Source organism: Sceloporus undulatus, chromosome 2, assembly GCF_019175285.1.
Source record: "Sceloporus undulatus isolate JIND9_A2432 ecotype Alabama chromosome 2, SceUnd_v1.1, whole genome shotgun sequence".
Taxonomy (NCBI): Eukaryota; Metazoa; Chordata; class Lepidosauria; order Squamata; family Phrynosomatidae; genus Sceloporus; species Sceloporus undulatus.
The window spans coordinates 15,130,034-15,143,233 of record NC_056523.1 but is presented as its reverse complement, the minus strand read 5'-3'; the positions used below and the strand labels follow the sequence as shown (position 1 = coordinate 15,143,233).

Genomic DNA, 13,200 nt, shown 5'->3' with positions numbered 1-13,200 from the left:
GGGATAGAGGGGGAGAAGGAGTGCCATCACCATCCGGCCTTTCTTCCTTGCCTCCTTGCTATGGATCTTGATGGGGCTCTCCAGCACCAGGTGTCCCACCTGGATGGAGTACAATGGCTCCTTGGTACAGTAGAAACTCCACAGTTCAGGGCTCTGGTATTGACACTGAGGAATACGAAAGAAGCCCAGTACTCACCTCCGCCTGCCCAAGAGTAACATTAGTACAAAAAACATTACTAAGGTTTATGTATGATCTGGTATGGGAGGAGGTTAATGGGGTTGACACCATGAGTCACCGCATCAGGTGACATAGACAGACCCTAGTGGCGCCACTGCTGACATCGGTCTGGGCTTTGAGTGCTTTATGTGTTAAAATTAGGGCGGAAAAATGAAATGCATAGATATAGGATGAGGGACATCTGGCTTAACAAGACTACATGTGAGAGATCTAGGAGTCCCAGTAGACCACAAGTCGATCATGAGTCAACAGTGTGATCCAGCAGCTAAAAAGGCCAATGCAATTTTAAGCTGCATCAATAGAAGTATAGTTTCTAGATCAAGGGAGGTAATAGTGCCGCTCCATTCTGCTTTGGTCAGGCCTCACCTGGAATACTGGAGTCCAGTTCTGGACACCAAAATTCAAAAAGGATGTTGACAAGCTGGAGCCTGTCCAAAGGAGGGCCACCAAAATGGTGAAGGGTCTGGAAATTCCCCTATGAGGAGAGACTTGGGGAGCTAGGTATGTTTAGCCTGGAGAAGAGACAGTTAAGAGGTGACATGAAAGCCCTGTTTAAGTATTTGAAGGGGTATCACATTGAGGTCACATGGAGCAAGCTTGTTTTCTGTTGCTCCAGAGACTAGAACATGGAACAATGGATGCAATCTCCAGGAACAGAGATTTCACCTGAACATTAGGAGGAACCTCCTCAGAGTAAGAGCTGTTTCACAGTGGAAGGCACTCCCTCTGAGTGTCATGGAGTATCCTTTGGAGGCCTTAAAACAGATGCTGGATGGCCATCTGTTGAGGTTGCTTTGATTGTGATTTCCTGCATGGCAGGGGGATTGAAGTGGATGGCCCTTGTGGTCTCTTTATGATTCTATGATTCTATGAAAATTGTGTTTGAATCCCTGTGTAGTTAGCCACATGTTACCACAGAATTATGGTCACCTACCTTTTTTTTGTTTTGTTTTGTGTTAGTGATGCTCTTCATCATCCATATAACACCTGCATGGCAGGCAGTTGCAGTATGGGCTCTTCAACTAAGCATTACAATTATAATTTAAATTGGCTAGTGAAAATGTGAAAGAATTTTATTTCAGTTTGATTTTGAATAACTTGCCAAATGTGCACCCAATCTCCCCCTAATTTGAGATGGATAGAACTTGAGGTTAGAACAAACTGAATGTGGGAGAAAGTACAGAATAGTGTAGAAAATTCCAGAACAGATTTCCCCATTCTTAGCATTTGGTTTCCTAGGACTTTATTACATCAGCTTTTTTTTCTTGTGACAATCAAGTTAGTGAGGCAAGCAAGAATATACCGATTTAAAACATTCAGCTATCACACTTCTCTACTATCATGTGAGTGTGCTGCTATGGTACCAGCTCTGTTACCCTGCCTTTCATGCATGTGTGCATGGTTTTGCATGTGTGCCTTTGCCAAGCTTGTTTTTACTCTGTTCCTTTTGGGGTTTTATTTTATTTTTGCTGTGATTACAGCAAAAATAAAAATAAAAAACCTGAAAGGCACAGAGTACAAACAACCTTGGCCTGCTTGGGAATAGTGAGGAGGAAGAGGAGATGAGGAGATTCATGCCCTCCTCATGCCACATGACATGTGTCCATTTTTACTATTTTGGAAGTGACCTATCGTACCAAGATGATTAATGGAGTAGGAGCTATTAGGAGTGTATTGATAGGTTTTCCCTGTCAATGAAAAGGTGCATTACAAAAACAAAACAAAGCAGCAACTAAATGGACACAATGTAGTGTGATAGGTACTGGTCAAATATGCCAATGTCTTGCTTTAATTCTCAGTAGGAAAGTTCATTACAGCCAGACCTGATGTTTTTCAGAAAATTATTTTGCCTTTTTCCTCTGAAAACAGAACTGAGAAAAAATTTTGCAATCAAAGTCCAGGAAGCCGTGTGGTAGAGTATAGTGAAACCCAAGCAAATGTCATATTAGAGACCTTGACTAGGACTAAGGTCCAGGAACTTATCACTTTATACTCTTAAAACAGAGTTGAGTCATTTTAAATGCGGTCCCTGCCTCCGGTTGCATTTTGGGGTTTGTAGTTCAGTGAGGCTTAAGAGCTCCCTGGCTGAATATTCTAAATGTCCCTTCCTAAACTACAAACCCCAAAATGCAATAGGAGGCAGGGATGGCATTTAAAGAGACCTAGCCCCATTTTAAGAGTGTAAAGTGATAAGCTAGCCAATCTAATTTCCATTTACTTTCTTTCTGGGGGTACTAAGATTTACTTCCTAAGTTAGGGCTGAGATAGATGTGGCCGTGACGATTTTAGGGTTAGGGATCAAGCACCAACTGCACAATCCCTAACCCTAGAACGTGCTGATGGCAGCATCATGGCAGCTTCCCATCCTCATGGGCGCTGCCATGATAATATCATGCACGTGCCATGTCCAAACAGTGTAGCATGGGCGTGACATCTCAGCGCGGCCCCAGGCCACTTATGGCAGCCTAGTGGTGCTGCGCAAAGGAACTCCAAAACGGAGCTCCTTTTTGGTGCACACATCGTTAGCACGGCAATATAATGGCCGGGCCAACAATGCAGAAGGGAAAGGGGCCGCCCCTTTCTCCTCTGTAATGCCGGCCACGCTGGGGTGCAGTGGGCACCCTTTTTCCAGCCCATTTTGCTGCTTCTCTTTGGCCTGGAAAAACACTGGATTGGAGCCATGGGGCTCCTGGTGAGGTTGCCCTGGCCCCAATTCAGCACGAACAGGGACGGCTGCAAGCCACCCGCAACCTTTGCGTGGTTGCTATAAGAAACAAGAATATGGTCTTTGGTTGCACAAAAGTGGAAGTTACAGCAGGTGCAACCTGTCAGGTGAAGAAAGGCTGCACTGGGAGAAATTCCTACTTCTCTATTACTTTTCAAGTAGGATTGTCATACGCCCATCTTTTCCTGGGTCTGTTGTCCTCTGATGGGAAACCTCAGTTCAATGAAGAAGGAATGAGGCCTGCTGGACTAGACCCACAGATGGGGAAAATATGAGTGGATAGCAATGGTTTCTCTTGACCAATTTGCTAGACAGGAAACTGTGGTTGTCACTTTCTGCTTGTTCTATATCTGTTTGCTCTGTGGTCCAATGGCTTCTTCTGTAGTGTCTGTGGAACCAGAACAGGGAAGAAGCATCAACTTTCAATATATTAATAGCAAATGCATTCTCAAAGATGGCACCATTTATGCTTGGGCAACTTATGGCCCTCCAGACACTGATGGACTGCAACACTCATTTCCTTACTGCCTATACAGAGAGGAACTAGACATTAGAGCGTTACAGACCGCCTAAAAGTGGCGGTCTGCCGGCACTGCCGGTTGCTCCACGAGGGAGCCGCAGCAGCCAAACCATGCGACTCCCTCACGGAGCAAAAAGAAGCCCCAAAATGGCGCTTCTCTTTGCGGTGCACTTATGACGTTGCAAGGTGCCAATGGCGCACTCGCAGCGTCATATGTGCTGTGCGATGTGCGGACGCTATGTATCCGCTATGTCAAGATGGCGGCGCCCATGTGGAAAGGGCGCTGCCATTTTGTACGGACTCGGTCTGTATTAGGGTTAGGGGAGTCAGGAAGTGATGTCCCTTTCTAAACCTAGTACGCGCGGAGCACGTACTTTATGCCCCGTGCGGAACGGGGTATTGACAATTCCTGGAAGGCCATGGATTGTCCATCCTGATGTACATATAGGCTGCAGAAAACTCCAATTATTTGCAGCAGCACAAAAATTGAACTGCTGCAATGCACACAGACAGAAGCAACTCTAGTGCTAACTAATATATGTCAACAAATATAGTAAACAAAATGGTGGCAAACAGTCTGGAAACTATCAATATATATTCCCACCCACACAAAAAAAAGGAATGCAGTTATAGAGTTGCCGTACCTAGGATCAAACATCGATCAGAATAGTGACTGAAGTCAAGAAATAAGGAGATGTCTAGGAATGGGAAGGGCAGCTAGGAAAGAAGTAGAAAAGATCCTAAAGGGCCCGTACAGACAGACACTACAACTGCAACGCTTCCTAGAGAAGTCAGTTCATTGCACAAAGATCACACACTACATTTTAAAAGATACAACTACCAATGTTACAGCTTTTTGGATTTGTTTGTTTTTTACTGCATGCCCTCCAACGTTTTATAGATGATAACTAGGAGGACACATGTGGTCAAGCAACATCAGTGTGGTGAAAGTCATTAATGATGAAAAAACACATAAGGTAGGAGAAGTTTAGACTGAACCAACTGGAAAGGGCAAAGCTGCTCCCTCATCTCCTCTCCCTGGTGAGTTGAATGAAAATTACTTTTGTACTTTAAATTCAGTTTGCAGTAAATTAAGCAAGCTGAGGGACATGAAGAAAAGTGGGAAGAAGAAGAAGAGAGAGAACTATTTTAAAAACAGTTTTAAAAAATAGGATGACAGAGGATTAACTGGGACTGTCCCTGTTAAATCAGAGAAGTTGGAGGGGATGACAAGGAATATCTGGTGCTTTCAGCTATATATTCAGGGGAAGGCAAGATCAAACCACCTCTGACTATTCTTGGCCTAAGAAAATAAACTTGCAGGGTCACCATAAGTTAACAAGTAACTAGAAGGGACACAGAGTTGGAAAAAGGAACTTCAGGTTGACACACACCCACAGTAGACACTTGGGCCTCATCCCAAGAGTCCTGTAAAGTATACAGAATACAGAAGTATTCTCAAATGCCAGAGAAATCTCTCTTTAAAATCCCACAAAACCACCACTACCCCTTTTGGAGGAAAGCTGTAGCTCAGAGGAGAGGTACATGGCTTCTTTTTGCATGCAGAAAATCCCCGGTTCATTCCCCAGCAGCAAGAAGGAGAAAGATCTCAAGTTAGCAATAGAAAAGGCTCAGAGAGCTGCTGCCAGTAAGAAGAGGGTAGATGGATTAAAGGTTTGACTTTGGTGCTGAGCTGCTTTGAATAACCCTGGTCAGCAGAATCATCTGGAATCCCTGTGGGTGCAGTTCTCACTCCCTGTAACTGTGACTTCACTGTCCCTGTGCCTCAGTCTAAAGCCAAAATGGGGTTTGCAGAGGAGAATATAGAGCAGAATTTGGGAGTCTGGGAGATTAAAACTCAGTGGTGTTTGGATGATGATATTCCTTGCCCGCCTTTCCCTATGGATTAAAGCAAGAAACAACAACAAATAACAAAACACATAACATAAAATAGCATTTAAAACTAATACATATTTTTAAAAAACTAATCAATAATACTTTAAAATTTGTAATTTAAAATAATCTAGATAGACTTGCTAGAAGAAAATGGTTTTGATGGGAGAACACTCACCTGTTTTCTCATAATACCAACATGTTATCAGGACAACCATAGTGATCCCAAAAGCCAGTTCATCACATCTTCTTTTTGGCTCCCATACTACATCCCAATATTCATTCACAGAGTTATCTCCTAACTTTGGCTTTAGGCAACATCCTTGCCTCGTCCCACATCCTTAAAACTAAACTCGTCACTTCACAACTACATAAAGTTTTGCATTCCTATGGACATTCTCACAGAGACTGCTATAGCGGTCTGCCCTGGGCTTTCCATCCCACCACATGCATCTGAGAAAGCTGGCTCAAATCTAGAAAAGCTCATGCTACCAATTCCTCTTTTTCAGTTAGTCTCAAAGGTGCCGCAAGATCCCTTTGCATACTGATGTTCCAGACTAACATGGCTATGTCTTTGAATTCCACCAGAAACATAGAAAATGCTAGGCATAAAAAGCCAGATGAGCACCATGTAATAATCTCTAAACTCTACGTGTTTGGAGCTGCTAAAACAAATTCACACATGGACAAAAAAGTTAGCAAGGGAACGACACAAACATAAGTGCTGCTTTTTCAGGGTCGGGACCAGAAAAGTTATTTTGGAGGGCTATAGCTCCCAGAATCCCCAAGCCAATATTATCATTGGGGGAACAGGTTCTTTATGTTCCTTTAAGTAAGGATGAACCAAGCTCTCAATTTTGTTTTCTCCCAGTTTTTTATTTTCCCTATCTTAAGCTTGATTTGGCTTGAATATCAAGAAATGTTCCAATCTAAAATTTGATTCGTCCCAAAGTGTGAGAATTGTTTAACGTCGGCATGAAAGTTAGCATCTATTTTTGTATAAATTTCCCTTAACACGTATCTGTCTGCAGGCATCACTTCAATATCACCTGTCCTGAACGGGATCACGCTTCCCATGAAGGACTCAGTACGCAGTCTGGGGGTGCTCCTTGACTCATTGCTCCACCTTACATCTCAGGTGGATGCGACAGTCAGGAGCACCTGTTATCAGCTTCGGCTGATTCGCCAGCTGCGTCCCTACCTGGGCCAGAGGGACCTTGAAACGGTGGTACATGCTCTGGTAACCTCTCGTTTGGACTTCTGCAATGCGCTCTACATGGGGCAACCCTTGTACCAAACCCGGAAGCTACAATTGGTGCAGAATATGGCAGCCAGGCTGGTTACTGGCATACCCAGAGCCAGCCATATAACACCTGTGCTCAAAAGTCTGCACTGGTTGCCTATACGCTTCTGGGCGCAATACAAGGTGTTGGTCATTACCTATAAAGCCCTAAATGGCTTGGGCCCAGGATACCTTAAGGACCGCCTCTCTCCATACAATCCGCCCCGCACACTCAGAACATCTGGGCAGCAGCTATTGAGGGTCCCGGGGGGCAAGCTTAGCCTCCACCTCAAGGAGGACCTTTTCCATCTCTGCCCCAACCCTCTGGAACACGCTGCCCATAGAGCTCCGCTCGGCCACCTCCCTGGCCCAGTTTAAGAAGGAGCTCAAAACCTTCTTATTTTTATTAGCATTCCCGGACGCTGGTCCTGGTTAGCTTCCTCCTCTGGCAGCAGTGGTCGGCTGGCCAGAAATTGGTTTTTAATGTAATTTTAATGTCTATTGTGGTTATTTTTACTGTTTTTATTGCACTGTACTGGTTTTATGTTGTACACCGCCCTGATCATGGGAAGGGCGGTATAAAAATAAAAATTTTATTTATTTATTATTAATATACAGTCACCCCTCCTAACTTGCAGATTTAGGATCCGCACCTTTGAAAATCTTCAGAGGAGCGACCCTCACTATTTTCAATGGGATGTGTGACCGGCGCACATGCCCTGAGCGCGTACACGGGCACACACCACATTCAAGCCTAAGGGGCTTAAATATGCGCAAGCCTCCATGGGGGGTGTGTGTGTGGAATGGATCCCATGTGAGAACGGAGGACCAACTCTCTCTCTCTCTCCGTCCATATATATATATATATATATATATTCTTATATGGATTAACAGTATCCTTCCGGAATCCAAGCAAACATGAGAGAAGTAGTTCCTTTTGAAGCACATGCATACATGTATGTGCACACATGCATGCACACACAGGAGCCAGCTTGATGGAGTGAACTGAGTGTTTGACTAGGCTTCTGGGAGACCAGGGGCCCATTCGCATGACATCATTATAGGACTGTTATTCCACTTCACTTGCCATGGTTCCATCCCATGGAATTCTGGGATTTGCAATGTAAGGGGGGACATTTAAAATTCTCAGCCTAAGAGCTCTGATGCCCCACCAAACTACAATCTCCAAAGATTTCATAGGATGTTGATACGGGAGTTTAAAGTGGAATAATAGCGTTATAATTATGTCATGTGAATGGGCCGCTAGTCTCCCAGAGGCCTAGTCACTACACCACTACACTCCATTTCACTATGCCAAGCTGACTTTGATGTGCGCATGCATGTATTCCTAAATATGTCTTGCTCATTTAATACTTGGTGGTGGGCATGTTGATCCATACTTCAGTAATCTCCCAACTGATTACTAAATGTATTTTATGTAGGACTACCCTTGGAGATCGACTTGAAAACTTCAGCTGTTACATGGCTGACTGAATCTTCATTGTTAGAGCAGCCACCCCGTGTTACTAACACTTCTCACACTTTATTTTTAAGTACTTCACGGGAACTTCCTCAGTGGCTAAAATAGAGATGGGGAGAACCAAAGTTTCCCTTGCATGTTAAGGACTATGAAACTGCTTGTCGGGTTTATATTTGGAGTGAAAGAAAAGCCGACTTAAAATGCACACCTTTGTAAAATCGCATTGAGTTAAATTGGGGGCAACTATGATAGTGTCAGAAAAATCTATCAAGGTCACTGTAAGAAATATAGCTCTTCGGAAAGGGTGAGGTTAATACCACATCCACATCAGCCATAGTCCATTAGACATCGAAGGTCTCTGTATATTGCTGACACAATAACTCTTTTTGGGTGAGGTCCAGTCAGGACATCCCATAGAGATCTGTCCAAGGTGCTTCTGTGATCCTGTTGATAGTGATGCGAATCTCATTTTTCCAGAATGCCAGTGTTTTCAAGCTGAGCTGAACTTGGCCAATGATACACCTGGGTGGATAGTGTAAGTAAATGGTTTGATCACTAGATGGCACTGGACTTGACTGCATCAGCTTGGAATTGGGACTTGTGAGGCTTTACCTTATTTATTTAATTCATATCCCATATTATCGTGTTTTTGTTGTAGCAAAGCAGAAAATGACTAAGAGCATCCTCCAGATACTTGGGGACCCTACCACAGCCATCATAGGACTTCCCCAGGGCATCCAGATTTGCAAATTATATCCCCTTATGTATTCAGGAATATGATTTGCCATTTAAATATAATTTTCAATAAGTTGTTTCAGCTCAGAAAAAGTGCATTGGAAAAAATTCAAGGAATACATGTTAATTAATTACTTAATTAATTGTTTTTTTCAAGAGCGGCCATATTTTCAAGGGGGCATCTCCTTTGGCCCATACAGAGTTGCTGTTCTCTGCCTAATAAGAAGTCAGACTCTAGATCCTGCTTCTGTGCCTTTAATAGGAGGCCTTAATTATGTAATATATAAAACCATGTATAACAGTGGCTCCGATACAAGAATGCACTAAGCCAAACCAATAGGTTGAATTGACGTAGTTCACCTGAACAGTTGACAGGGTTAATCTTTGAAAAATACCATCTCTGTTTCTGAGTTTCCAGGGTAAACAAAAGCAGCTTTGTGAGAGATTTATACCGGTTTTGATCTTAAATGACATAATCTGAATTATATTCAGGTGAAAACAGAACGAAGCAAGAGAAACAGAAGCAACAGAGTGGGATGAAAATATAGCTCCTGGGAGTATATAAACGGTATATCCCCCAGATGTAATGATAAATCATCTAGCAGCTCTTCCACACTGCAGAAATAAAGCTGTTTGACATCAGTTCAACTGTCATAGCTCCATCCTATGGAATCCTGGGATTTGTAGTGTGGTGAGGTATTCAGGTCTGTCAGAGAGTTCAGGTGCCTCACCAAACTACAAATCCCACAATTCTGTTGAACAGAGTCATGGCAGCTAAAGTGGTGCCAAACTGCTTTATTTCTGTGCTGTGGATTCACCCTCTGTTTCCTACAAAAGCAGTGGTTAACTGTCTGCTTGAAGTAACATCCCTTTGAGTATATAAATCACTTTTTAAAATGCTCATTCTGGAACTATAAAAGTCTGCTTAACATGTAGATTGTGGTAAACCATTTAAAAAGCTTTTAATAACACAGGGAACTGGAAAATGGGCGATTTAATACTTCCTCTCAAAGAAGCACTGAATCAGTAGAGAGGGTTGATGCTTCTTTTAGTTCTTCCAGGATGGACTAAGCTCTCAACTTTTGCCACTCTACTCAGAGAAAGGGATGGTTCCTTTAAAAAAAAGAGTTAATACTGTACCTTAAGTCTTGCCTTCACAACCTTTTTGACTTGTGTGTGTTTTCTTAGGCCCATCCACACCTGGTTGCCTCTCTCAAAGTGGATTTTTTTGGGCTATGTGGCCATGCTCTAGAAGAGTTTGTTCCTGATGTTTCGCCTGCATCTGTGGCTGGCATCTTCAGAGAATGCTGCAGGTGAAACATCAGGAATAAACTCTTCTAGAACATGGCCACATAGCCTGAAAATCCCACAAAAAACTATGGATGATGGCTATGAAAGATTTCAACTTCACAATAGTACTTACATTTCTATACGACTTTATAGTGCTAAGCAGTTTACAGAGTGTTAGGCAATTGCCCTCATGGATTTCAGTAGTAGTGAATTTATCTCTGGCGTTCCCATCGGGTTCCCGATGTGTTCCAGGAGGCGCCATTTCTGGGAACAGTTTCAAAACCCGATGGGAACGCCGGCGGCAGCGGCAGCATTCCACCGTGCAGTAAACTAGCGTTCTGGTTCCCATCGGGTTCCCATCACGCTCCGTGCGCGCCCGCGCTCGTGCTCGTTAGAACACATCGGGGGACGGTTTTGCCCCCATGCGATAACCTTCATTGTCTCAGCCAGTTTTCATTGAACCTTCCTTCAGCTGGTAAATGTCTTTCAAAGGGCCATAAAGTTCCATAAACTATCTTGCTGCTGCAGCACCAACTTATGGACTAACAGATTTTTGGGAGCAAATCAAGCCTGAACTTGATTGATCTAGAAGCCAAGATGACTAAACTGAAACTGTCGTACTTTGGCCATATAACTGGAAGAAACGACTTCCTAGAAAAGAGAATCATGTTTGGCAAGATGGAACGCAGTAGAAAAAGAGGAAGACTGCATTGCAAATGGAGGAAATCAATGAAGGAAGCCATGGCCCTGTATCTGTAAGACTGAGCATGTTTGTTGATGACAGGGTGACTCAGAGGTCTCTCATTCGTGAGGTCGCCATAAGTCAAAGTCAACTTGACAGCGGTTAACAACAACAATACTAAGTGCTCTTCCATGGAAATGGCTTAAGCTTCTCCAATCAGTATGAGAATAAATCCAGCCTTTTAAAAAAAAAAGAATTAGATGGTAGGAAAATATCCTTGTGCAGATACAATCTGATCTCTGTAATATTCAAAAAATTATAATGAAACCTTGATTTTGTTAGTTTAAACCCCCACTTCCCCCCTGATTCCCCCCCCCAGTGTGATAAAGTCCGATGAAAGCTCATGCTGCCAACTTATTTTTTTCAGTTACTCTCAAAGATGCAACAAGATCTCTCTACACTCTGATTCTACAAACTAACATGGCTATATCTTTGATTTTGTCTTTTTATATATAGGACACCATTTTACTCTTCATTGTATTTAATGGGACTTGAACATCCATGGATTTTGGCATCCATGACAGGTCCTAGAACCAAACCGCAATGGATACCAAGGGCCCACTTGTACATCTAATTTGAACTTGCAATGATTCAGATGATTATTCTCCCACCTCAGTTTAAAAACAAAACACTATTCTCCATTATAAATCTATCCGGACTGAGAAAAAGCAGGTTGCCGGAGGCTGAATTTGGCAGGCCAGGACTTCACACAGTCGCTCTAATAACTTATAAACATTTCTGGGATTTAGACTGCCGTCCTGTTTACTCAGTCCTCAGAGTGTTTACTCAGAATTAGGTCCCACTGAGTGGAAGAGCCTGGTTCCCAAAGAGGTGTGGATAGAGCTGCAGTTTTATTTAATGAAATAAAAGCAGGTTCCTCACAGTCCTTTAACATACTGTTGAATATTGTCAGATATGCGACATACAAAAAGTCAGCTTCCATTCTGAGCGAATGGAAGGCAGGGAAGGTATAGAACTATAGCTTAACTGGAAAAGTCCTTGTTTTAATTACAATTTTCTTCTCATGAAAAGTGAAGTGTTGCAGTTATGGTCATTTCTGTATACAGTACTCCTTCCTTAGAAATCTTTTTGGCAACAATTTTTTAAACAAATGCCATATTCTGAATTGAGTCAGCAATGGCAAGCTGTTTTACTGTCACCCAAAAGGGAGAAAAGTACCTTCATGGTAGAGGACAGTACATGAGATTACAAAAAATATACACATATGCATACGTGTTTGTGCAAATATAAAAACAAGCACTATGCACAATATGTCTGACCCTTAATGATAAATACTGCGACAGCGGTCCTTTCACATTCCTTTTTATCTATGTCCATATTTCAGATGTTGCTAAAATGCAATATTCATATATGAATCCATGACCTACACATTTATTGCTTGTTCTTACAGTATAACAGTATTGAGGCCCAGTCCTTTTCTATTAATTCAATATCTTTGTGATTTAAGCAGCCGGTTAATTTATCCATTTCAGACATTTCATATAACTTCAACTTCCAATATTCTATTGTTGATAGATTTTGACATTTCCAATACTGTTTGAGAGTGATCCTGGCTGCTGTTATCATATAAAGTAAAGCACATAGATACTTCCTTTCTATCAGTGGTGGGATTTTACTTAACGTATTTGGTAGGTAAATTTCATATTTCATATTTAACATTGCTTCGCTCTCTCTCTGTATGCCTTTCCAGTAAATCTTTAATTTTGGGCACCTCTATCACATGTGCATCCACAATCCTATTGCTTCATTACATTTCCAGCTTGTTTTATAGATGTTTGCTATCTTATTGGGTGTCAAATACCACTAAGCTCCATCTTCATGAAGACTTTGAGATTCCTTTCACATTACACAATTACAGCAGTGCCATGGCAATATCCAGTGGTATCCTGGGACTTGCAGTTCAGTAAAGGACATTCATAATTCTCAGCCAAAAGCCTCTAGTGCCTCCCCAAGCGACAAAGCCCAGGAGTCCACAGGATGCAATCTTTTGTTTTTCATTTTTATTGTCAGTGCAGTTGGCAACAGAGCCAGTGTCGTATAGTGGTTTGAGCACTGGACTACAGCTCTGGAGAGCAAGGTTTGCATATCTGCTCAGCCATGGAAACCTACTGGGCAGTGACATTGCTGGTAGGGTGCAGGGGCTGCGGATTGCAATGGGTGACACCCCAAAGGAGGGTGTCAGCCAGTGGGGTGGTACACTTGGAGGGACTGGCATGGCTACTGGGCAAGCTAGAAAAGGCGCTTTCCAAATTGCCTACTAGCCATTCCAGACCC

At 42.7% G+C, this 13,200-nt stretch overlaps 1 protein-coding gene across 2 annotated transcripts in view; it reads left to right on the top strand.

Moving 5' to 3' along the window:
• Positions 1-13,200, top strand: part of LOC121924331 (von Willebrand factor A domain-containing protein 7-like) — a 68,268-nt gene that overhangs the window by 673 nt on the left and 54,395 nt on the right. The window lies entirely within an intron of this gene.